Here is a 25751-nt window from a genome sequence, read left to right on the forward strand (position 1 = left end):
ATAGGGCCACGACAATCAAAACAGCATGGTATTGGCAGAAAAATAGACACTCAGACCAATGGAACAGAATAGAAAGTCCAGAAATAAAACCACATATATATAGTCAAATAATTTTTGATAAAGGGGCCAACAACACACAATGGAGAAAAGAAAGCCTCTTCAATAAATGGTGCTGGGAAAACTGGAAAGCCACATGCAAAGAATGAAACTGGACTACAGTCTCTCCCCCTATACAAAAATTAACTCAAAATGGATCAAAGATCTTAACATAAGACCCGAAACAATTAAGTACATTGAAGAAGACATAGGTACTCAACTCATGGACCTGGGTTTTAAAGAGCATTTTATGAATTTGACTCCACAGGCAAGAGAAGTGAAGGAAAAAATTAATGAATGGGACTACATCAGACTAAGAAGTTTTTGCTCAGCAAGAGAAACTGATAACAAAATAAACAGAAAGCCAACTAAATGGGAAATGATATTTTCAAACAACAGCTCAGATAAGGGCCTAATATCCAAAATATACAAAGAACTCATAAAACTCAACAACAAACAAACAAACAATCCAATAAAAAAATGGGAAGAGGATATGAATAGACACTTCTCCCAGGAAGAAATACAAATGGCCAACAGGTATATGAAAAGATGCTCATCTTCTTTAGCTATTAGAGAAATGCAAATCAAAATTGCAATGAGATACCACCTCACACCTGTTCGATTAGCTGTTATTAGCAAGACAGGTAATAGCAAATGTTGAAGAGGCTGTGGAGAAAAAGGAACCCTCATACACTGTTGGTGGGAATGTAAAGTAGTACAACCATTATGGAAGAAAATATGGTGGTTCCTCAAAAAATTGAAAATAGAACTACCTTATGACCCAGCAATCCCTCTACTGGGTATATACCCCAAAACCTCAGAAACATTGATACGTAAAGACACATGCAGCCCCATGTTTATTGCAGCATTGTTCACAGTGGCCAGGACATGGAAACAAACAAAAAGCACATCAATAGATGACTGGATAAAGAAGATGTGGCACATATACACTATGGAATACTACTCAGCCATAAGAAATGATGTCATCGGAACATTTACAGCAAAATGGTGGGATCTTGATAACATGATAGGAAGCGAAATAAGTAAATCAGAAAAAACCAGGAACTGTATTATTCCATACGTAGGTGGGACATAATAGTGAAACTAAGAGACATTGATAAGAGTGTGGTGGTTACGGGGGGGAAGGGGGGAATGGGAGAGGGAAAGGGGGTGGGGAGGGGCACAAAGAAAACAAGATAGAAGGTGACAGAGGACAATCTGACTTTGGGTGGTGGGTATGCAACATAATTGAACAACAAGATAACCTGGACTTTTTATCTTTGAATATATGTATCCTGATTTATTGATGTCACCCCATTAAAAAATAAAATTATTAAAAAAAAACTGTACTTTTGATGTAAATGTTCTGATGTCATCATTTCTTATGGCTGAGTAGTATTCCATAGTGTATATGTGCCACATCTTCTTTATCCAGTCATCTATTGACGGGATTTTTGGTTGTTTCCATGTCCTGGCCACTGTGAACAATGCTGCAATAAACATGGGGCTGCATGTGTCTTTACTTAACAGTGTTTCTGAGTTTTGGTGGTATATACCCAGTAGAGGGATTGCTGGGTCATAAGGTAGTTCTATTTTCAGTTTTTTGAGGAACCACCATATTTTCTTCCATAATGGTTGTACTACTTTACATTCCCACCAACAGTGTATGAGGGTTCCTTTTTCTCCACAGCCTCTCCAACATTTGCTATTACCTGTCTTGCTAATAATAGCTAATCTAACAGGTGTGAGGTGGTATCTCATTGCCGTTTTGATTTGCATTTCTCTAATAGCTAAAGAAAATGAGCATCTTTTCATATATCTGTTGGCCATTTGTATTTCTTCCTGGGAGAAGTGTCTGTTCATATCCTCTTCCCATTTTTTTTTGGATTGTTTGTTTGTTTGTTGTTGAGTTTTATGAGTTCTTTGTATATTTTGGATATTAGGCCCTTATCTGAGCTGTTGTTTGAAAATATCATTTCCCATTTAGTTGGCTTTCTGTTTATTTTGTTATCAGTTTCTCTTGCTGAGCAAAAACTTCTTAGTCTGATGTAGTCCCATTCATTAATTTTTGCCTTCACTTCTCTTGCCATTGGAGTCAAATTCATAAAATGCTCTTTAAAACCCAGGTCCATGAGTTGAGTACCTATGTCTTCTTCTATGTACTTAATTGTTTCAGGTCTTATGTTTAGATCTTTGATCCATTTTGAGTTAATTTTTGTACAGGGGGAGAGACTGAAGTCCAGTTTCATTCTTTTGCATGTGGCTTTCCAGTTTTCCCAGCACCATTTATTGAAGAGGCTTTCTTTTCTCCATTGTGTGTTGTTGGCCCCTTTATCAAAAATTATTTGACTATATATATGTGGTTTTATTTCTGGACTAAAAACTGTACTTTTGTTGGTAAACCAACCAGAAAACAGAATGAGATAAAAAATAAGAAGTCCTGCTTTTCTAATAATCAACTCTATTGCCTGAGGAGACAGATGCCTTTCCCTTTGGCCTTTCCCTTAGCTTTCTTTGGAATATTTGTTTTTGCATATTTTAATTTTGAAATTAGATGCAATGGGGTGACACTGATCAATAAGAGTATTTAAGTTTCAGCTAAACATCTCTATAGCATTTGAACTGTTGATTGTGTTGTGTGCGCTATATTTGTGTGAGTTAAAACTTTTCAAAAATTTCCTTCTCATAATTAAAATGGACCTCAAGGTCCATTTTAGATATGAGACAAAGTTTCTGACAGATATAAGACAAGGTTTACTTGCCCACTTATGTAAACAAAACACTGTGAGAGCTGAATCACCTTAAAATGTGCAAATGTCTTTTTAAATTGTTTATAGCTAAGCATACCTATAATGGAGGTTTTGAAAACTGTGAAGTGCACATTAGGAAAATGCTGGATCATTAAAAGAATGGAATTGTCTTGCTTCTATTATCTCCTTTTAAAACTCTCTCCTTGCATTATAATTTCTCACCCTACCTGATGTAAGTTCCCCCTTAATACTCTAGTAATTTTTTTCCTTTTTGGTGATTTATCTCACTTGACTCAGGTACTGATACAATTTTAGGTTCAAAGGAAGTATTCTATTATTCTTTGTTTAATGCATACTCATATAGCTTTTTTTGTAAAAATAAAATTACTTGTTCTAAAAATATCCAGTTCTCTCGGATTCATTTATTTTCAAAGTTACTATCCCAGGGGCACTTAATAGTGTCCTGAATTTGCTAAAATGATCAGTCCATTTTATTTGGTTTGATCATTTCTCTCCCTGACAACTCTGATTGCTATCATTCCTTGGTTCAGGCCACCAATTTTCAGGAACCCACTTCAGGAAATACTACCAGCCAAGACCACATAAAATAATTCCAGCTTACTCAAGTCTTCTCCTTTTTAAAAAGTTCTTAAGAAACTGACCCTCTAATATACTGCAAAAATGCATTTGACATTCTGTGGCCTGCTGAATTGTTTTTTTCAGCAGACGGTTAAAGACTTTCACAACCACATAGTTTAAAATAAACTGGATAACCTGAAATTAATATTGTATGTCAACTATAATTGAAAAATAAATTTTACAAAGTAAACAGGGCAAATAAATAATTCACAATTTGATTCTACTGACACAAAGTTCACCATTTTGTGTTACCTGTCTCTTTAAAATACTCAGTATAATTTTTTAATGGATAAATAACTATAAGGATTAGTTTTAAATATCTTCAAAATGCACTGATGAGTTGAGTTTTCAATTCTTTCTAAGAAATCTGATCTTCACCAAAAGATGCTAACATATAGAAACTGAATTTTAAATTTTATTTATTAATTTGAGAGAAGGGGGGACAGAGAGACAGAAAGAGATTTGTTGTTCCACCTATTTATGCATTCGTTGGTTGATTCTCGTATATTCCCTGGCCCAGGATTGAACCTGCAAACGTGGTGCATTGGAACGACACTCTAACCAAATGAACTACCTGCCCAACAACAGAAACTGAATTTTATAAAATTGTCTCCTTTGTTCTGGAATCTATTGCAATGCTATGAAGGAAAAATACCTTAGAGTTACAAAGAATTTGCCAAACTCAGATAAAAATATCAAGTTTCTTCTCTCACCCTCAGACCATTGCAATGGTAACTATTGACCAATACCTGTTACCAGAATAAAAGTGGTATAATGCAGGTCACGTGTTCAGTTATTTAGATTTTGGGCTCTAATATAAGATATTTTTATGAACAAATACACAAACAAAACCTTTAAAAGGTGGTCTTGGAAAAATACTCGAGGATAAGAATGAGACAAAGCCACCCAAACATCGCAGAAAGAGCTGAACAGAGGAGACAGCAGAAAGGCTATTCATTACTTTCTAAAGATTACCATATTTTTTATTCCATAAGATGCACTGTTTTTCCCCAAAGGTGGACGGGAAAATGCCTGTGAATCTTATAGAGCGAATGTTCATTTATTTTAGCTGCTGTGGGTTCCCGGATAACTAGAACAGTATTTGAACATTAAAGTCTCTTCTCATTTGTTACTAACAGTGCTAATGGCTGTTAATACTGCTGTTGAGTTTACATTGTTGAGATATTATTGTGGTATATTTTATTAAATATTTTAATGCACCATTTGGTTCAGAATATTTTTTTCTTATTTTCCTCCTTAAAACCCTAGGTCCGTCTTATGGTCAGGTGCATCTTATAGAGTGAAAAATATGGTATATAGCATCTGTTTCCTCCTAATTTTTAAAAATATCTCAAATTTTTTATTAGCTGTTTTGTACATCATAAGATTAAGACATACACATTGTTTAAAAGCTCAACAGAAATACAATGTTAGTCTATCTCTTCACCAAACTCTCTGTTCCACCCTTCAGAGGTAACCATTACTAGGGCTCTATCCTGAATGTTAAGCTGTTAGCAGCTAAAACAAACACCACCATAAGATGGAGTGGCATTTACTAATTTAACCAGTGTGAGATATAACACATTAAGCAAGTATAGAAACTATTTTCTAAAATTTAAAACAATTTTGAAACCACCCTGAATTCCATGCCTCAATTATTCCACTTCCTGACTTTTCATTATAAAATTCTCTCTTGTATTTTTTCAGAAGGAACAGTGCTAATAATGTAGTCTAATTTCTTCACTTTACCCCAGTGGTGATATTCAGATGGTTTGCACGGGTTCCGTAGAACCGATACCTAATATTTTGTTGAGTTTGGCGAACCGGTTATTAAAATGGCACTTGTAAATCAGGGTTCTCTCTAAGGTGGGCGCCTGGGTAGCCACTCAATGTGGAAATCACAAATTTATATTCCTCACTCTTTTTTTAACGTTCGTCTGCACAACAGTGTATTCTATGTGCCCGTAGTAATGTTCATTCCATCCATAGGTAAATGAATAGGATGCTACTCCTACAGTGAAAAGATGGTTAAGGATAAATTACACAGCCGCTGATGCTTGGAAAAAAGCGAAGAAAATTGCAAGTGAGGACACTTATCAAGAAGTAATATGGACATATCTTAACAGTTTTATTGTTTTTTTGTCAAGTGTTAATATTTTTATTAAAAATTTAAAACTTTCTTATAACATAATATAGTTTTGCACACCTCATTTATTGTTCTTATTTAAGTATTAAATGTATGATATAATAAACTGCTTTTCAGTATATCTTTTTTTATATTTAAAATGGTCATTAGGGCAGAGAACTGGTTGCTAAATTATTTGAATCCCACCACTGCTTTACTGGTAAGGAAACTTACATCTAAGAAAAGGTAAGTGAGTTGCCTGGGGTCATATATCTATCTGACCAGTAGCAGACTGTAGCTAAGACCCCTGGTCTCCTGCCTTCCAGCCCTACAGAGCTGCTAAAGTGAAAAAACTTGCTAGATTTACAGACATTGGATGTTTTATTTTCTTTTTTAAAAATTGTATTTAGATTATTAAATTTAATGGTGTGACATTGATCAATAAGACAGTGGAGGATATGATCCACCAGACAAGTTGAACTATGACCACTTTTTTAAAAATCTGAGTTGGACAGCTTTGTTGGGGGGAGGCGGCAAAGGGGGTTTCAAGGGGAGGGAGATATATTTGATGGGACACTTGAATCTATGTAAACACAATAAATTAAAATCAATAAAAATTAAACAAAAAATAGAGCTTTGTTCTGCATATCTTTAGCATTTTCTTATAAGAAATAAAACAAGCAAACAAACAAATGAAAAGAAAGAAAACAAGATGGACTCCTAACTTTCCAATACCATGGCTGTATTCAAGCCTGGATATTTCTTTAGAATCCTAGTATTTCTACTGTCTAGTTATGTGAGTTTCCTTCTGCAGAGGCAATGCAGAGAGAAGGATTTCTAAACAAGCCCTTCCTCCAGGCAACTTCAGGTCAGTCTAAATCACAATGTCTTGGTCTAGTTCAGGCTAATCAACCACTAAAGGTCATAACCAGCTCCCTCCCTCTTCCTTCCAACTACTCAACATTAAAAATAACACCTCCTTCTTAAGTCACACCCTTAATGGAATGTTTTCAGTTTGCTTGTTCTCCCCCATGCCTTCAGGTCGCCTGGGTCTATATCTCCTCTTGCTTTTTTGTTAACTGAGTTCTAAGGACTGGTATCAGGAATGAGGAGACAAACTCAGGGGGTCAGAGAGACAGGTCTGGCTGAAGTACAGGGCTCCTGTGGGAAGATGATGGTAAATAAGTTTATGTAGACATATGGAGCAGATCCCAGGGAGCTCAGAATGGCAGCCATAGCCATGGGGAGTCTTTGAAGGCTTGTGAAAGGGGATTGCTATGATAAAACCAACATTTTTAGTAAGTTAACAGTTGGTGTCCGTAGAGAGTAGGAATTTGGGAGGTACTTGGGAGAGCACTTAGAAGATTGTTATAGTGGTCAAAGCATAAAATGTAAGGACTCAGCCTCAACTGAGAGCAGAAATTGAAATGAACAAACATATGTAAGAGATATTTCAAAGGGAAGATAGATGGGCCTTAGAAGATGGAAAGACAGGATCAACGCTAAATAATGCCTAGCTTCAATCCTGGGTGACTAAAAGATGGGAATATGGGAGAGGGAGTAGGCTTTAGAGCCATAGGAGGTCTTGACATATTAACTGTGTGTGAGCTGATGGCAGGATAGATAGCTAGGTGGAGATGTTCCGTAGTCAGCTAGAGATGCCTGGGTAAGAAGCTGAAGGTGGAGAGGCATCAGTGTAGAAAGCATGACTGAGGTAGGATGCATTCAACAAGGCAAAGGATTTAAAAGACAGGGAAAGGTTTATCAGAGACAAGGGTGGAGAAACAGAATAGAGAGGTGCTAAGTTTCTGAAAGGAAGGAGGAGTATTAAGAGTTTCAAATTTAGTCAGGGGCAAAGAAAATTAACATTAATAAACTGGCCCAAGTACCTATACAATAAATCCTAAGACCTTAATAAGTCATATTTACTTTTTTCATTAGAACTATACCTTACTTGTACACACATAAATGTTCCAAGTCTTTTGTCCAATTGCATTCAAGTCCAGAGTATTACTCTTGATACTAAATATTCTGAACTACTCAACCTACAGGGCAAGGTATAAATAATGGAAAAGCAACTGCCATTAATGAATCCTCTAATCAGGTAAATACGTTTTCAAGTACAGAACTCTACTTTTTCGGCAAAGATCTGGCATATCAGCACAAAAGTTTTACATATAACTTTCTTTGATTAGATCTCCAGTGGCTGATTTGGCTGCATCTCAATTCCTTCTCTGAAATCCACCCCTTACCAACCTAACTAAGCTGGAAGAAAAAAAAGCTATCTGGCTGTGGCAGGGGGGTAGCTTGAGGAAAATGGGTGATTTGAATGAAATGAAGACTGCACCATTAGGTGAAGGAACAGGCTGACACATAAAACTCCACAAAGGTGCTATGGTGCATTCAGGCCTTTCACAAACCACCTCTGCTTCCCCTTCTATCCACCCCAGGTTATGGGATTAGGAGAAATTAAATGGTTACCGTGGAGTACATTAAATGTCTTTCTTTTCCTGAAAAGAAAAACATTTATTAAGAGATTGATAAAGTGAAGATGGCAAATCAATTTCTGGAGGTCACTATGATAGCCCAAAACTACCCTGTTGCTTTTTCAAGCCTACCACCATTCTTCCTACAGGACCTATTCAGCTTAGGCTACCAGCCTTCATACTCCTCCTCCAAAATATACAAACTATCTCAAGTTCTATAAGCTTAGAGTCCTAACAATTTCACATCTGTCCCTGAGTAAGGGCACAATTATGTAAAGGGCCAAAGTGCTTTACAAACAAATGCATCTCGAAATTCACCTAGAAGTAGTCAGAGAAATTAATTAAAATGGTAACATTGGCGGTAACAGTTTTCACTCATTGAGTGCTTGCTATATCAAACACTGTTACATTAAAAGCAACTATAAACAATAACATGACAATTCTGTCTAAAAATCATGTCTCCAGAGCATGTATCATAATGAGAAAATACCAGTGAGAAGTTATTAAAAGGAATGTACCATAATTTATAGGAAAAATGAAATGGCTCATTACTTAAGGCTCTGGAATAGAGACAGAACTGGGTTACTAATCAGCTGTGTTATTTAACCTTTCTGGGCCCTGGTTTCTTTATCTGTTAAATGGGGATAATAGTACCTATAACTTAGGCTTGTTGGAAAGATAAATGAAATAAGCACTTTATATTAACTGGCACATTGCCCTGTGCATAAGCATTACTCAATAAATGTCAGTTACTATCATCATTAGAAAGCTATTATATTATTGTTCATTACTATAAGAAAGTAGATGTAAGTCAAATCATATCTGTAGAAACCAGATAACACCTTTGACTATAATATGGGTTTTAGGACGACCCAAAACTGGGGCTATAAAATGGCTCACCTCCTATACATGCTATTCGTCAGCACATCTCTACTTTCACACAGCTTCAGAATTAAACATTGGCATCATTCCTTAAGTGGGAGTCATTACAGTAACAACAACAACAACAAAAAATATATATATATGGGCACTTCTGTAATCCCCATTAGGAGGACTGAATTTAGAGAAAGTAATAATCATGAGAGACCTCCCATTGTGTTTATCTGGACCTCTCACTTTCTTTTAATGCTACTAATGACTTCCCATGACATAAGACAAGGGCTCTGCTAGGGAACATCAAGAAACTCTTGATTCAGAGAAATGGTGGTGTGAGGGCTACTTCCGGACTCTCCCCTTGAGATTTCAACAAATTCAACAAGCAAGAACAGAGAAAAAAAACCTTAGAAGCACCTGAAATTTACACACACCAGACAAAGGTATGATTGGGTGAAAAAGTGGCTGAATATATAAGATGGAGAACAGGGCATTTAGCTTTCTGCACTGATGTGAGATAGGGGTATTTTTGTTTGGAGCTGGCTGAAAAGGAGAAACAGGGCTAGTGGGGAAGGAGCTGAGTTAGGGTAGGTGCCCAAACTAAAAAAAGATCACGCCCTGGCCGGTTGGCTCAGTGGTAGAGCATCGGCCTGGCGTGCAGGAGTCCTGGGTTCGATTCCCGGCAAGGGTACACAGGAGAAGCACCCATCTGCTTCTCCACCCCTCCCCCTCTCCTTCCTCTCTGTCTCTCCCTTCCCCTCCCACAGCCAAGGCTCCATTGGAGCAAAGTTGGCCCGGGAGCTGAGGATGGCTCTGTGGCCTCTGCCTCAGGTGCTAAAATGGCTCTGGTTGCAACAGAGCGACACCCTAGATGAGCAGAGCATCGCCGCCTGGTGGGCATGCTGGGTAGATCCCGGTCGTGTGCATGCGGGAGTCTGTCTGACTCCCCATGTCCAATTTCAGAAAAATAAAAAAAAAAAAAAAAAAAAAAAAAAAAAGATCACACCGGCTCTACCTGAAATCAAGGACGCGGGGTGCGCACAAGGGTGGTGGGATCTACCTAAAATTACCAGCATAGGGTGCCCATTTTGTGTATTCCCAGTTCCATGATCACCGGCAGTGTGCTGGCAGCTCCACCTAGCTTCACCACCATGGTGAGTGTACGGGCACGTGCATGGGCCGAAGAGCTTAGCCTGAAATTAACAATGTTAGGCACTTGAGTGAGCACCAGTGTCTTTGGGCACTCCTGACCCCACGATCCTCAGCACAAGGTGCACACAAAGACTGGAGGGCTGACCCTGAGATTATCAACGATAGGCACCTCCGTGGGCACCAGCGTCGTTGGGCATTCCGGGCTCTACGATCTCTAGCACCGGGTGTGCCACTGGCCAAAACCTGTGGCCTGAGACTGCCAACACTGGGTGCCTGAATGGCGGCTGCAACCATCTGTGTGCATTGCTGGAGTTGTGGGAGCTGGACACACACGTGGCCTGTGGCAGGCTGCCAAGCAGCGCAAGTGGAAAAGGCCTGTGGAGATTAAAACCGCAATGCACTGAGGCATGCTAGATATGCCTGCAGGCCCATAGAATTTTGCCTGTGTGTAACATAAAGAACTTGGTCCTTGGTCTGTGCTCTGCCCTGCCTACTCACACAAGCAGCTCTGGTTCCCATTGCCTTCCCCAGAACTGTGCTTTGAGTGGTGCTGGAGGGGGGACCTGTCTGTGCATAGATTCCCTTGCTGTGAGTACAGTGGCTGAGGTAGATCACACAGCTAAGTCTCAAGGCTGCTAGCTCCAGTGGGAGGGACGTGGGGAAAGGTGTCTGAAAAACTGAGACTGCCATTACTAGAGCCCCATAATTGCAAAGCCCTAACAAGCCTTGCCTGCCAACAGGCCTGAGGCCCAGCCTACATCATTGCCACAGCGACACACCAGCAGACCTCTGCCCAAGAGCCCCACAGAAGCAAAAATCATAATACAGCGCCACCTGCTGAAAAAAAAGAAAGAAGCTACCTCTCAAAACCAGAAAAAAATTAATTTTTCAAATGGTTTTTGTCATTTTTACTTCTTTCCTTTTTCTTTTCTCTTTTTTTATTATTTTCTTTTTGAACTGGGTTATCCATAGTTGTTACATTTTTCATTCTTGTTCTTTGTGAGGGTTTCATTTCAGAAACCTTTACTTCTGTTTTTTTTCTTTTTCTTTCTCTTTGTTTTGTATTTTGTTTTTGTCCTTTCTTTCTCTTTATTCTCCCTTCTCGTTTCTTCTCCTTTATCTTTTTCTCTTTCTTTCTTTCTTTCTTTCTTTCTTTATTTATTTATTTTGCTCTCATCTGATAATCATTTATCATCAAATTATTATATTTGGACTCATTTTTCTTTGTGGCATTTTGCTTGTTTTTAACATCATTTTTTCTCTCTTTTGTTATCTCTCCTCAGTTCTTGCTCTTTGTTCTCTGTAGTTTTTCTCCCACGTATTATTATAGAACATTCATTTTTTCACATATTTTTTCAACTTTTATTTTCTTAATTATCTCATATTAGTGTTACTAACAATACCACTCTCAAATGGCATTAACGAAAAAGAAATAAAATATCATGGATACAAAAGATAAAGACATAACTCAGATAATAAAAAAATCTCTAAAAAAATTGCAATTATATGGAAACCCTGAAATTAAATGATAGGTCATTCAAAATTGAAGTCCTCAAAAGAGTCAGTGAAATACAAGAAAGCTCTAAAAAACAATTTAATGGCCCTGGTTGGTTGACTCAGCGGTAGAGCGTCGGCCTGGTGTGTGGGGGACGCGGGTTCAATTCCCAGCCAGGGCACATAGGAGAAGCGCCCATTTGCTCCTCCACCCCCCTCCTTCCTCTCTGTCTCTCTCTTCCCCTCCCACAGCCAAGGCTCCATTGGAGCAAAGATGGCCTGGGCGCTGGGGATGGCTCCTTGGCCTCTACCCCAGGCGCTAGAGTGGCTCTGGTCGCGGCAGAGCGACGCCCCAGAGGGGAAGAGCATCGCCCCCTGGTGGGCAGAGTGTCGCCCCTAGTGGGCGTGCCGGGTGGATCCCGATCGGGCGCATGCGGGAGTCTGTCTGACTGTCTCTCCCCGTTTCCAGCTTCAGAAAATACAAAAAAAAAAAAAAACAATTTAGTGAGTTAAAAAACAATTTAATGAACAAAAATAATTCTTCATCAAGGAAATTGAAACTATAAAAAGGAACCAAACAGAGATGAAAAACTCAATACATGAACTGAAAAATGAGGTGACAAGTTTAGCTAATAGGACAGACCACACAGAAGAGAGAATTAGTGACATAGAAGACAGGCAACTAGAGATACTACAGAGAGAAGAGGAGAGAGACTCACAAATTAAAAAAAATGAGAAAGCCCTGCAAGAATTGTCTGACTCCATCAGAAAGAGCAATATAAGAATAATGGGTATATCAGTAGGAGAAGAGAGAGAAAAAGGAACAGAGAACATATTCAAACAAATAATTGATGAGAATTTCCCAAACCTGTGGAAAGAATTAGAGCCTCGAATCCAAGAAGCAAACAGAACACCGAGTTACCTTAACTCAAAGAGACCTAATCCAAAGCACATCATAATGAAATTATCACAAATCAATGACAAAGAAAAAATTCTCAAGGCAGCCAGGGAAAAGAGGAATATAACATGTAAAGGAAGGTCCATTAAGTTATCATCAGATTTCTCAGCAGAAACTCTAAAAGTCAGAAGAGAGTGGACCCCAAAATTTAAAGTACTGAAAGAGAGAAACTTTGAGCCAAGAATACTATGTCTATCAAAGCTTTCCTTCCAATATGAAGGGGAAATAAAAACATTCAGAGATATAGAGAAGATGAGGGAATTTATCACCAGAAAACTCCAACTTCAGGAATTACTAAAGGAGCTTATCCAACCAGATACAAAAACCAAAACAAAACAAAATCACAAGTAAAAGCTCCACCAAGAACAAATAAAAACAAGAATAATTTGTGACAACAGAAACAAAAAAAAAAGGGAGAAGACAAAAATTAGCAGTATCAAAGGAGGATGGAGTGCAGAAGCACTCATGAAATAATGGACTACAATGAATATGATGTATATTCTCTTAATTACCTAATGGTAACCACCCCTGAAAATACCACTACTGAAACAAAAAAAAAAAAAAAAAAGAAGAAACAGAGGAAAGAAGTATGAAATACAACCAAACAAAAAGAAAATGACAGAAAAACAAAGAAGAACCAAACAAGAAACACAGCCATTAGAAAGCATTATATAAAATGGCAATAGGAAACCCTCAAGTGTCAATAATTACACTAAATGTAAATGGATTGAACTCACCAATAAAAAGACACACAGTAGCAGAATGGATCAAAAAAGAAAATCCAACTGTATGCTGCCTTCAAGAAACACATCTAAGCTACAAGGACAAAAAAAAATTCAAAGTGAAAGGTTGAAAACAATTCTCCAAGCAAATAACATCCAAAGAAAAGCAGGTATAGCCATACTCATATCTAACAATGCTGACTATAAGACAGCAAAAGTAATCAGAGACAAAGATGCTCATTTCATAATGATAAAGAGGACATTGAATCAAGAAGACATAACACTTCCTAATATATATGCACCAAACCAAGGAGCACCAAAGTATATAAGACATCTACTTACTGACCTAAAAATAAAAACCGATAAAAATATAACCATACTTGGAGACCTCAATACACAATTGATGGCTCTAGATCATTCATCCAAACAGAAAATCGATAAAGAAATATGGGCCATAAATGAAACACTAGAACAAATGGACATAATAGACATTGATAGGACATTTAATCCCAAAACATCATAGTATACATTTTTCTCCAATGTGCATGGAATATTCTCAAGAATTGACCATATGTTGGGCCACAAAAATAACATCAACAAATTCAGAAAGATTGAAATTATACCAAGCATATTCTCTGATCATAAAGCTTTGAAACTAGAATTCAACTTCAAAAAAGTGAACAAACCCACAAAAATATGGAAATTGAACAACACACCTCTTAGAAATGACTGGGTCAAAGAAGAAATAAAAGCAGAGATCAAAAGATATATACACACAAACAAAAATGACAACACAACATATCAGAATCTCTGGGATGCAGCAAAAGCAGTAATAAGAGGGAAGTTCATATCATTACAGGCTTATATGAACAAACAAGAGAGAGCCCAAGTAAACAACTTAACATCACATCTTAAGGAACAAGAAAAGAAGAAGAAAGGAAACCCAAAACCAGCAGAAGAAGGAAATAATAAAAATTAGAGCAAAAATAATTGAAATACAGAACAGAAAAACTATAGAAAGAAATCAATAAAATAAGGAGCTGGTTCTCTGACAGGATCAACAAAATTGACAAACCCTTGGCAAAACCCACTAAGGAAAAACAAAATACAAAACGAAAGAGGAGAAATCACCACAGATATCATAGATATACAAAGAATTATTGTAGAATACTATGAAAAACTATATGCCACCAAATTTAACAATCTAAAAGAAATGGATAAATTCCTAGAGCAATATAATCTTCCTAGACTGAATTATGAAGTAGAAAGCCTAAACAGACCCATAAGCAGGGAGGAAATAGAAACAACTATCAAAAACCTCTCAAAAAATTAAAGTCCAGGCCCAGATGGCTATATTAGAGAATTCTATCAAACAATCAAAGAAGATCTGGTTCCTATCCTACTCAAAGTCTTCCAAAAAACTGAAGAAGAAATACTTCCAAACACATTTTATGAGGCCAACATAACCCTCATACCAAAACCTGGCAAGGACAACACAAAAAAAGAAAACTACAGACCAATATCTCTAATGAATACAGATGCTAAAGTCCTAAACAAAACACTAGTAAACCAAATACAACAACACATTAAAAAAATAATTCGCCATGATCAAGTGGGATTCATCCCAGAATCACAAGGATGGTTCAACATACATAAAACAATTAACATAATACCCCATATCAACAAAAGAACAAAAACCATATGATCCTATCAACAGATGCAGAAAAGGCATTTGATAAAATACATCATTTTATGTTTAAAACACTCAACAAAATAGGTATAGAAGGAAAATAGCTCAACATAATAAAGCCCATTTATGATGAACCATCAGCTAACATCATATTAAATGGCAAAAAACTAAAAACTTTTCCTCTAAAATCAGAAACAAAAACTTTCTCCACTCGTATTCAATATCATGCTGGAGGTTCTAGCCAGAGCAGTCAGACAAGAGAAAGAAATAAAATGCATTCATACTGGGAAAGAAGTAAAGGTTTCACTTTTTGCAGATGACATGATCTTGTATGTAGAAAACCCCAAAGACTCCACAGAAAATCTATTAGAAACAATATAACAATACAGTAAGGTTGCAGGATACAAAATTAACATACAGAAATCTACTGCTTTCTTATATGCCAGCAATGAAACTTCAGAAAATAAACTAAAAAAAAAATCTCTTTTATGGTTGCAACAAAAAATAAATAAAATACCTAGGAATAAACATAACAAAGAATGTAAAGGACCTATATACTGAAAACTACAAAGTATTGTTAAAGGAAATCAAAAAAGACACAATGAAAAGGAAAAATATTCTTTGTTCTTGGATAGGAAGAATAAATATAGTTAAAATGACCATATTACCCAAAACAATATACAAATTTAATGTAATTCCAATGAAAACTCCAATGTCATTTTTTAAAGAAATGGAACAAAAAAATCATCAGGTTTATATGGAACCATAAAAAAACCCAAATAGCCAAATTAATCCTAAGGAAAAAAAAAAATGAAGGTGGGGCATTACAATACCTGACCTCAAATTATACTACAGAGCCACGATAATCAAAACAGCATGGTACTGACAGAAAAACAGACACTCAGACCAATGGAATAGAATACAGAGCCAAGAAATAAAACCACATATATACGATCAAATCATCTTTGATAAAGGGGCCAAAACCACGCAATGGAGAAAAGAAAGCTTCTTCAATAAATGGTGCTGGGAAAACTGGAAAACCACATGCAAAAGAATGAAACTCGACTATGCTTTGTCTCCTTGTACAAAAATTAATTCAAAATGGATCAAAGACCTAAATATAAGACCTGAAACAATAAATTACATAGAAGAAAACGGGTACTAAACTCATGGACCTTGGCCATAGAGAACATTTTATGAATTTGACTCCAAAGGCAAGGGAAGTGAAGGCAAAGATAAATGAATGGGACTACATCAGACTAAGAAGCTTTTGCTCAGCAAGAGAAACTGACAACAAAACAAATAGACATCCAACTGAATGGGAGATGATATTTTCGAACAACAGCTCAGAGAAGAGGTTAATATCCAAAATATATAAAGAAATCACAAAACTCAGCAATAAACAAGCAAACAACCCAATAAAAAAATGGAAAGAGGACATAAACAGATACTTCTCCCAGGAAGAAATACAAATGCCCAAAAGATACATGAAAAGATGCTCATCTTCACTAGCTATTAAATGCAAATCAGAACTACAATAAGATACCACCTCACACCTATTAGATTACCTATTGTCAACAAGACAGATAATAACAAGTGTTGGAGAGGCAAAGGAACCCTCATTCACTGTTGGTGGGAATGTAAAGTAGTACAACCATTATGGAATAAAGTATCGTGGTTCCTCAAAAACTAAGAATAGTACTACCATATGACCCAGCAATCCCTCTACTGGGTATCTACCCCCAAAACTCAAAATCATTGGTACGTGAAGACACATGTAGCTCCATTTTCATGGCAGAATTGTTCACAGTGGCCAAGACATACATGGACACAACAAAAAAACCTTCAATAGATGATTGGATAAAGAAGATGTGGTACATATATACTATGGAATACTACTCAGCCATAAGAAATGATGACATCGGATCATTTACAACAACATGGATGGACCTTGATAACATTATACTGAGTGAAATAAGTAAAGCAGAAAAAACTAAGAATTGTATGATTCCATACATAGGTGGGACACAAAATTGTGACTCATGGACATAGATAAGAGTGCAGTGGTTACAAAGGGGAGAGGAAGGAAGAAGAGAGAGGGGTGTGGGAGGGGAGGGGCATAAAGAAAACCAAATGAAGGGTGACTGAGGATGATTTGACTTTGGGTGATGGGTATATAACATAATCAAATGTCAAAATGATCTGGAGATGTTTTCTCTGAATCTATGTGCTCTCATTGACCAATGTCATCCCATTAAAATTAATTGTCTTAATAAAACTATAATAATAAAAAGGAAAGTCTTCAATAAGAGTGGTGATACAAAATCCCTTTTGTTTTTTAAGTTGTACATTATGCCAAGCTAGATAATTTATCCTTTATCCTACTTTTCTTGATGAATACTGTTGCGGGGAATTCTTGGACCAAGTAGCTATGTAAATCTAATAAGGAATATACTACATACCTCTAACAACATTAAAATCATGGAACATTTAGTGCCACTGGTGAGCACATATTACAAACAGAATTCTAAATTACTGCAGTTATTTTTAGAGTTCACATGTATCTTCTAATGTACTTAGCTGAGGAAAAAATTCTAATTCAACTAGTTGGATCACCAACTACACCCAAAAGTCTAAGCAACTAAACTGGTTTTCAATACAAACAAGAATGGGGAGCTTTCATATATCTGCCCCCACGTCAAGGATTATCAACCCATTAACTCTGAACTCGGTGATAACCTTTTATGCACAAATGAGTACAGTATGGCACTGCTAATTATAAACAGAACTTCAAGAAAAAGAATCCTCCTTCAGAAGCAATTTCTAGGATATGAACATCATAAATACTTTTTTTTTTTTTTGCAAGAGAAGGAGAGAGAAGGGGGGGAGATAGGGACAGACAGACAGGAAGGGATAGAGATGAGAAGTATTAATACTTTGTTGTGGCATCTTAGTTGTTCATTGATTGCCTTCTCATATGTGGCTTCACCGCGGGGCTCCAGTTGAACCAGTAACCCTTTGTTCAACCAGCAACCTTGGGCTTCAAGCCAGCGAGCTTTGGTCTCAAGCCAGCGACCATGGGGTCATGTTTGTGATCCCATGTTCAAGCCAGTGACCCTGTGCTCAAGCAGGTGAGCCCGTGTTCAAGCCCATGACCTCAGAATTTTGAATCTGGGTCCTCAGCATTTCAGGCTGATGCTCTATCCACTCCAACACAATCTGATCAGGCATTAAGAAAGAATACAGCGTAACATATCTGTCTAATGTAAATAGAGTGCAAGCCACATACGCAATTTTACATTTTCAAGTAGCCATACTAAAAAATTAGGAACAGGTAAACTTAATATACTTTATTTAACCCAATACTGTATATAAAAAATACTGTTTGAATTTGTGATCAATATAGAAATTGTTAAAAAGATATTTTATATATGTTTTTGTAAAGTCTTCAAAATGGAGTGTTTAATTTACACTTAAAGCATATATCTTGATTCAGACTAGCTGCGTTTCGAGTGTTCAATAACCACTCATGGCTAGTGGATGCTGTACCAAACAGTGTAAATACACTACTCACAAAAATTAGGGGATATTTTTTCCTTCATATTCATTTTGAAATATCCCCTAAATTTTGTGAGTATATATTTACACTATCTAAAATATAAATGATTACTATATTTGAAGAGCCATGCCTACAGTCACTGCAGTCTCAGCCCTTCACCCTCTTTGATGGAGCCCTTATAACATCCCCATCCCTCAATGGGACCACTAGTGCACCAGAGTTTCAAGAAGGGGAAAAGGATGTGTTTTTAACAAATCATCTTGCTATTTCCCAGTAGAAACAATAATATACACAATAGTTCTATGGCTAAGTGACATTAAGAGTTAAAGTTTTTCTGGGAAAGAAGGCCTGGGAACCTAATAACCATTTAGAACATTGTAGGAGAGTGTGTTCCAAACTTCCAATATGCACACATGGGGAGTGCCTGGATCTCCCATTTAAATTCTCAGTGAATGAGAACTGAAGATCATGTTTACCAGAAGTTTTTCATTTAAGGACTTAAACTAATGGGTCCCTGTCTTCATCCCAGTTCTCTCAGCCCCCCACCCATACAGAGGGTCCTTCAAACCTGCCTTTCTCTGGAAAGCACATTTCTCCCTGAGATGTCAAACAGCTGTGATGTTTGGCCACTCTGAACTGAAGAAGCAATTTAGACATTCTGTCTCCTGAAAAGTTCTAATTATCTTCCTGAAGCAAAGGCAAGCTGAAAAGTACAATATTTGTCCTTTCCTTACATGTAGCCCTTCCCTTCCAAGCCTAATCCAAGACTCAAGGCCAAAAGCTCTCAAGTGGCCAGCACTAATGCAAAACTAGGCAATTTCAACTACATCTCTGACCTGTAATTCTTCCTTCTTCCCAGCCCATCTCAACATTTGTTCCTTTTTTTTTTTACAGAGACAGTCAGAGAGAGGGATAGATAGGGACAAACAGACAGGAATGGAGAGAGATGAGAAGCATCAATCATCAGTTTTTCGTTGCGACACCTTAGTTGTTCATTGATTGCTTTCTCACATGTGCCTTGACTGCGGGCCTTCAGCAGACCGAGTGACCCCTTGCTTAAGCCAGCAACCCTGGGTACAAGCTGGTGATCTTTGCTCAAGCCAGATGAGCCCATGCTCAAGCTGGCGACCTCAGGGTCTCGAACCTGGGTCCTCCGCATCCCAGTCTGATGCTCTATCCACTGCGCCACTGCCTGGTCAGGCTCAACATTTGTTTCTTAATAATAACCAAACAAGCTACAGACAGAAAGGTTTGCCCTATTTCTTTTCAAATCCATGATAGTCCTTTATCCCAGGAGAAGTATACAAACTATACCTTCCAGGTTTCAAAGCCCTTTTGTGATCCAGTCTCAAGTAGTTACAATCTTGACTAGATAAACTGAATTCTCACTGGGTCCTGGCCATCTTCTCTCCTCCAACTGCAATCTGTTGGTTAAGAGTCCATTGTTCTTTACATCTCCCCCACCTTAATCCACCTCTTGTCACCTTTCTCCAATGCCTATTCTTAAGACCTTTGATAAGTAGGACTATTTTACTATTTTTATCTCTCCTTGGGCCAGCTCTTTGTTGGTGTCACCTTAGACTCTATTCTATAATAAAGTCTGGTCCAGAGAGGGTGCTCAATGAACATATGGTAAATGAATGCTTAGATTACTGTAGTAGCAATACACTGTCACACTTATCTTCCAGAAACACCATTTTGATCATATTACTGATAAGTCAGACCAACAGTTATTAGGGGAAGAAGCAAGAGGCATTTTACAGGTTGATGAAAATGTTCTGTATCTTGGGCTGGGGTGGTCGTCGCATGAATAAACAAAGACATGAAAATGCAGCAAGTCATTAAAATTGGTGTATTTTAATGTATATGTTATACTTCAATAAACAAAAGAAAGGGGACATATATACACTGGTCTTGTAAAAATACGATTTGACTATATTATAAACCTGAACCTAAGTGTAAATGCTAGTTGTAATAAATATTAAACATATCAAATTGTTAATGGTAATCACCCACTGGAGAAGACTGGTGAAAACGGGAGGAGAAGATTGGGTAGCTTTCACAAGTACATATTACTTGAAGTCTTTTTTCCATCCCATTTATTGAGTACCTACCAAAAAATCTAGGCACTCTCTTAGGTACTTGGGGTCAAATATATAGAAGTTCAAATATGTGCCCTTAAAGAGTTCATATTAGGGAGCCCAACATGAACATTATCACCATATAACATGCTAACTACTATAGTTAAGGTCTGGACAAAGTGGTAAGGAATCACAATGGGAGTTCTTACACTGTTCATAATAGGGGTGGGAGAAAGGAGCAGGATGACTTTTAAGAATGTAGAGTGAAGAGTTGAGGCACATCAGGTCAACCAGTGTGCCCCAGGCACAGAGGACAGCACATGCAATGGCACAGAAGTAAGAGGCAGAGTGAGTTTGGAGAAGATGGCCTAATTTCCCACTGAGGCTGAAGCCTGAGGTTGAGAAGAGAGTTGGAGGACACTGTTGGAAAGGTATGAGAAAAGATCATGAAGGCCTTGGAAGCCAGGTTAAGGAGTATGGACTTTATTCTGAAATGTAATGGAAAGTCACTGAAAGATTTTTAGTAGGGGAATGACTTTCTATTTTACCATATTGTATTTAAAGAATGATTGATCTAATGGCATAAACATAGAGGAACTTTAGTATAATCATATTTTCTTTGTCCATTTATCTATCAATGGATACTTGGATTGTTTCCCTACCCTGGCAGTTATGATTAATGCTGCAGTGAACATGGGGATACATGTATCTTTCCAGTTAGTGTTTACATTTTTTTCAAATACCCAAAAGTGGAATTGCTGGGTTGTATTTTAGTTCTATTTTTAATTTTTTGAGGAACCTCCATATTGTTTTCCATAGTTGCTGTACCAATTTACATTCCCATCGACAGTGCACAGGCTGCCTTTTCTCCACACATCTCTTGTCTTTTTGATGACAGACATTCTAACAGGTATGAGGTGATATCTCATTGTGGTTTTTTTAAAAATTTTTTTTACAGGGACAGAGAGAGAGAGGGATAGATAGGGACAGACAGAAATGGAGAGAGATGAGAAGCATCAATCATCAGTTTTTCGTTGCGAGGCCTTCGTTGTTCATTGATTGCTTTCTCATATGTGCCTTGACCGCGGGCCTTCAGCAGACCAAGAAACCCCTTGCTCGAGCCAGGGGTTACTCGGTGGTGAGCTTTTTATTTTTTTTTTATTTTTTTGCTCAAACCAGATGAGACAGTGCTCAAGCTGGCGACCTTGGGGGTCTCAAACCTGGGTCCTTCCACATCCCAGTCCGATGTTCTACCCACTGTGCCACCGCCTGGTCAGGCCCATTGTGGTTTTGAGCATCTTTTCATGCGCCTGTTAAGCATCTGTATATCTTCTGTGTAGTCAAATCCTTTGCCCACTATTGAGTTGTTTGAGTTCTTTGTATATTTTTTATATTTATCCCTTATCAGATATATGATTTATAAATATTTCTCCCCTTTTAATTTTGTTGATAGTTTCTCTCCCCTTTTATTATTTCAAAATAGCTATCATTACATGCTTCAAATAGCCAATGAGGAAGGTGAAAAGGAAGCAAGATCAGAGAAGAAACAATTCATCATAAAAATTAATGCATCACCTTTGTGGCACTTTGAGTTTTAAATGCTCTCTCCATTGTCTCAGGCTGTTCTCAAAGACTATGCTGCCACTGTTTTACCCAAAAGCACCACCTTAGTTTCTAACTATAGTAAAAGGTTCCCCTGAAAGTTACTCCTTTTCCAAGTAAGGCCCATAAAATATGCTTAAGGGCATATGAAAAAGTTTTACCTTAGTTAAAATGCCAATAAATGTTTGGAATACAGGTAATTTAAAAAGCATAAACTTACTTCCTAAATATGTAAGTCAAAATGCTACCTTTTACTAATACATGGTGACAAAGGCATGCAGATACCAATAAACAAAGTTAGCTACAGGACATGAGTAAACAACACTCAAGGGAAATTTTCACTTTTTCAAATATTCTGTGTCTTCAAATGACAGACTAGGGATGTTTCTTTGGGTTCATATACACAATGGAATAATATGTGGCCATGAAAAAGAAGAAAATCTAACCATTTACAATGGCATGGATGGACCTGGAGATTATTATGCTAATTAGAATAAGCCAGGCAGAGAAAGAAAAATATCATATGATCTCATTTATATGTGGAATCTAAGGAACAAAGTGAACTGAGGAATAGAATAGAGGCAAAGACAAGATCACAGGGACCAGAGAGACAGCTGTCAGAGGAAAGGGGGATGAGGGGATGGGATCAGAGAAGGTGAAGGGATTAGTGAAATTATATATACATAACACACAGATATAGATAGCAGGACAGCAAATCCCAGATGTAAGGGGGGGAGGGAGATAAGGGAGAGGGGCAAAGGGGGTATAAAAAGGGACACAGGGGTGGGGGTGAGGGTGTTATATTCAGTGGGACACTTGAATCCATGTAAACACAAAAAATTAAAATTAATAAAAATTAAAAAAAAACAAAAAAAGTCTAGTGTACACTAAACATAACACTATAAATGCAGTGTTAACACCTGTGACACTATGTGCAACAAACTTGTCTGCAAAGCAACACTTAAAACAGATATAACACAAAATGCTTGAATTTCATATAATTTTTATCTAGTCCCAAAGTCAAATTTAATTCCATCCATCTAAAGCAGACTACAAGTAACAGGTATGACTAATTTTAAAAGAGCACATATCCATGTCCTAACAGATGTGCAGTAAGAGGTTACTAAATCCTAGGTGAAATACTTTATTCACATACTCAACAGTACACATTAGTGAAAAGTTCCAGTCAAAGTAACTTTTCACAAGATTCATTGTAAGCACTTGTAAGTGGATATACTGGGAATAGTTTCATGCTTTTTAGGAGGGAAAAAACTCCCAACCAAATTTACAACTTATGCCTGTTATATAGTACCAGTAGAATAGAATCATTCAGCAGGAAAAAAAACCACTTTAGTTTTGCAGTGTTTAGAACTGGATACAACCAAGACTGGAGAAGTAAGCAGTTATTTTGAGAAGAGATAAACAATGGGCCTCCAACCATAGAGAAATTGAAAACTACACTTCATGTTATCCTGCAGAAAAATAAGCTGCAAATCAAAGCCTAACATCACTTTGCCCAAAGGACCTGAGGCTGCTAATGAAGAGCGGAGCTTTAAGTAGGAACTAAGATGTCTGCTGACAGTGAAAAGAAGAACTATTTGATAAACAGTGTGACAGAAAACAGACATTTATGGCTCCCAGCTCTAAGCAAGTGAAAGCCTAGACTAAATTTTAGGAAAAATTAACGAGCTGTTCTAAAATTTCAGACCTTCCAAAATGTCTAGATCCTAACAGCAAAAGAAGAAATAGTTACCACATGCTTTGGGGAAGGTTGGGGGTGGGCAGGAGGGAGTGGCTGAAAGACACTCAGAAAGAAAATGCTCCCAAGTTATGGCATATTCAGTCATTCAGGTAGAGGTAGCAACACCATACGAACATCATTAAGATCATTAACCATTTCCTAGCACATGAAATTATCAAGTAAGATGAAAATGAAAAATTTGAATAATCTTGGAAAAGCATAACGACTAAATAAGAAAATAACTTAGGATTAGTAATTAAAGGTATTACAGAAAGTATCTTCCCATACCTGGCCTACATAAGGAAAAAAGATCAAACTCAACTGGGAAGAATGCTTTATTTATTTATTTTTCACTTTAGGAAAAAATATAGTATATAAGATGGCAGGATAAAAAGAGCTAACAGATGAAATTTCCACTAAAAACAATATTCAACTTTTCCCCTCTGTTCATAGAACTGTCTTGAGCCTATAAAATACCATGCATAAATTACACAGCCACTAAAAATTTTAAGTATGAGGCTTATGTGGCAAACCAGAAAAATTCATGGGACATTTTAGTTGAAAAAGCAGAACACAAAGTAATATGTATACTGGGACTACAATGCTAGGTAAAAAGATGTAATAATGGTTATGGGGGAGGGATGAGGCTTTTTTTTTCCTTTCCAAAGATTCTGTAAATATTGCCATGAAAGTTTTATAAATCAAAACCCATTTTTACTAAAAATGTTTTGTTGTCTATATCTAAGAGTTTGTTTATGTTTTTTCAAAACCCATTTTTAAATTGAGTCTTGGCATTCAAAAAATGCTAAGTGGTTCTTTTAAAGAAAAGAAAAGGCACACTGCTTTGTAGTTTATCCTTTTTACTACTTCAAATTGAGGATTTTAAATGGCCACACTATAAATGGCTTGCTCTTATCTGTATTAGTACTCAAGCAGTGTAGACCTTCAGACTTACGATGTACAAACATCTGCTCTTGTAGGTGGAAGAAATGGTCACACCCTTTTGGGAAACTGACATTAAAAAAATATGGCATTTTGAAAGATGTCTACTTGCTCTATTTTTCTAAATAAACAAATCAAAAACTGAAAACAGTATTAAAACCAGAAGTTTCAAGGGGAACCTACTAATCAAATTGTTCACAGAAACTACAAGTTACAAAGTTAAAGCACTCCCCCCTTTTTTCCCTATTGTTCCCCCCCCCCCCATTTTGGTTTTATTTCTGAAGGAACAGTATCTGAGCAACTCTTCAGTTTGGTTAGGTTTCATTCTTTTAAATACCTTACTTGGCTGAAAAGAATTACAGCACTTCCAGATGGCGCCTCCCCAGTACTATTAAGATAATTCTGAGAAAATGAGGGCATTTAGCAAAAGCCTTCAAGGATTATGGTAATATATTTTTAAGGTTCAATATGCAATCAGGACTCTTATTCAGGTTGATATAATAGTCTGAGTTCTATTTCATCAGGTCATTGCTGGCAAAACGGTTTTCTCCTCTCCATTAGTAATATAAATTAACTACCCCGTGGAGGCGACGTCTTCCCTACTTTTCTCCTGTGGGTCAGAATCTTGTGGATCAAACCATCAAGTTTTATTATTGTAACAGCTCATAATGAAGTCCTCTCCTTTCTTCTTTCTTTTTTACTTTACAAACCTCTACAGCCTAACACAAAACTAACTTATTATTGATAGGTAGGTCAGGTCCCTAAAAAGCGCTGCCCCAGTGGGTTCCGACTGGGCATCTCTCCGACGCCCCGACGCCCCCTGTCGCTGCTTTGGCTTGTC

At 37.2% G+C, this 25751-nt stretch overlaps 1 protein-coding gene across 3 annotated transcripts in view; it reads right to left on the reverse strand.

Annotated features, from left to right (window-relative positions):
* Positions 1–25751, reverse strand: part of LOC136316972 (integrator complex subunit 6-like) — a 482266-nt gene that overhangs the window by 54363 nt on the left and 402152 nt on the right. The gene's annotated exons all lie outside the window — the stretch shown is intronic.

This window comes from Saccopteryx bilineata, chromosome X (genome assembly GCF_036850765.1).
Source record: "Saccopteryx bilineata isolate mSacBil1 chromosome X, mSacBil1_pri_phased_curated, whole genome shotgun sequence".
In the NCBI taxonomy this organism is placed as follows: Eukaryota; Metazoa; Chordata; class Mammalia; order Chiroptera; family Emballonuridae; genus Saccopteryx; species Saccopteryx bilineata.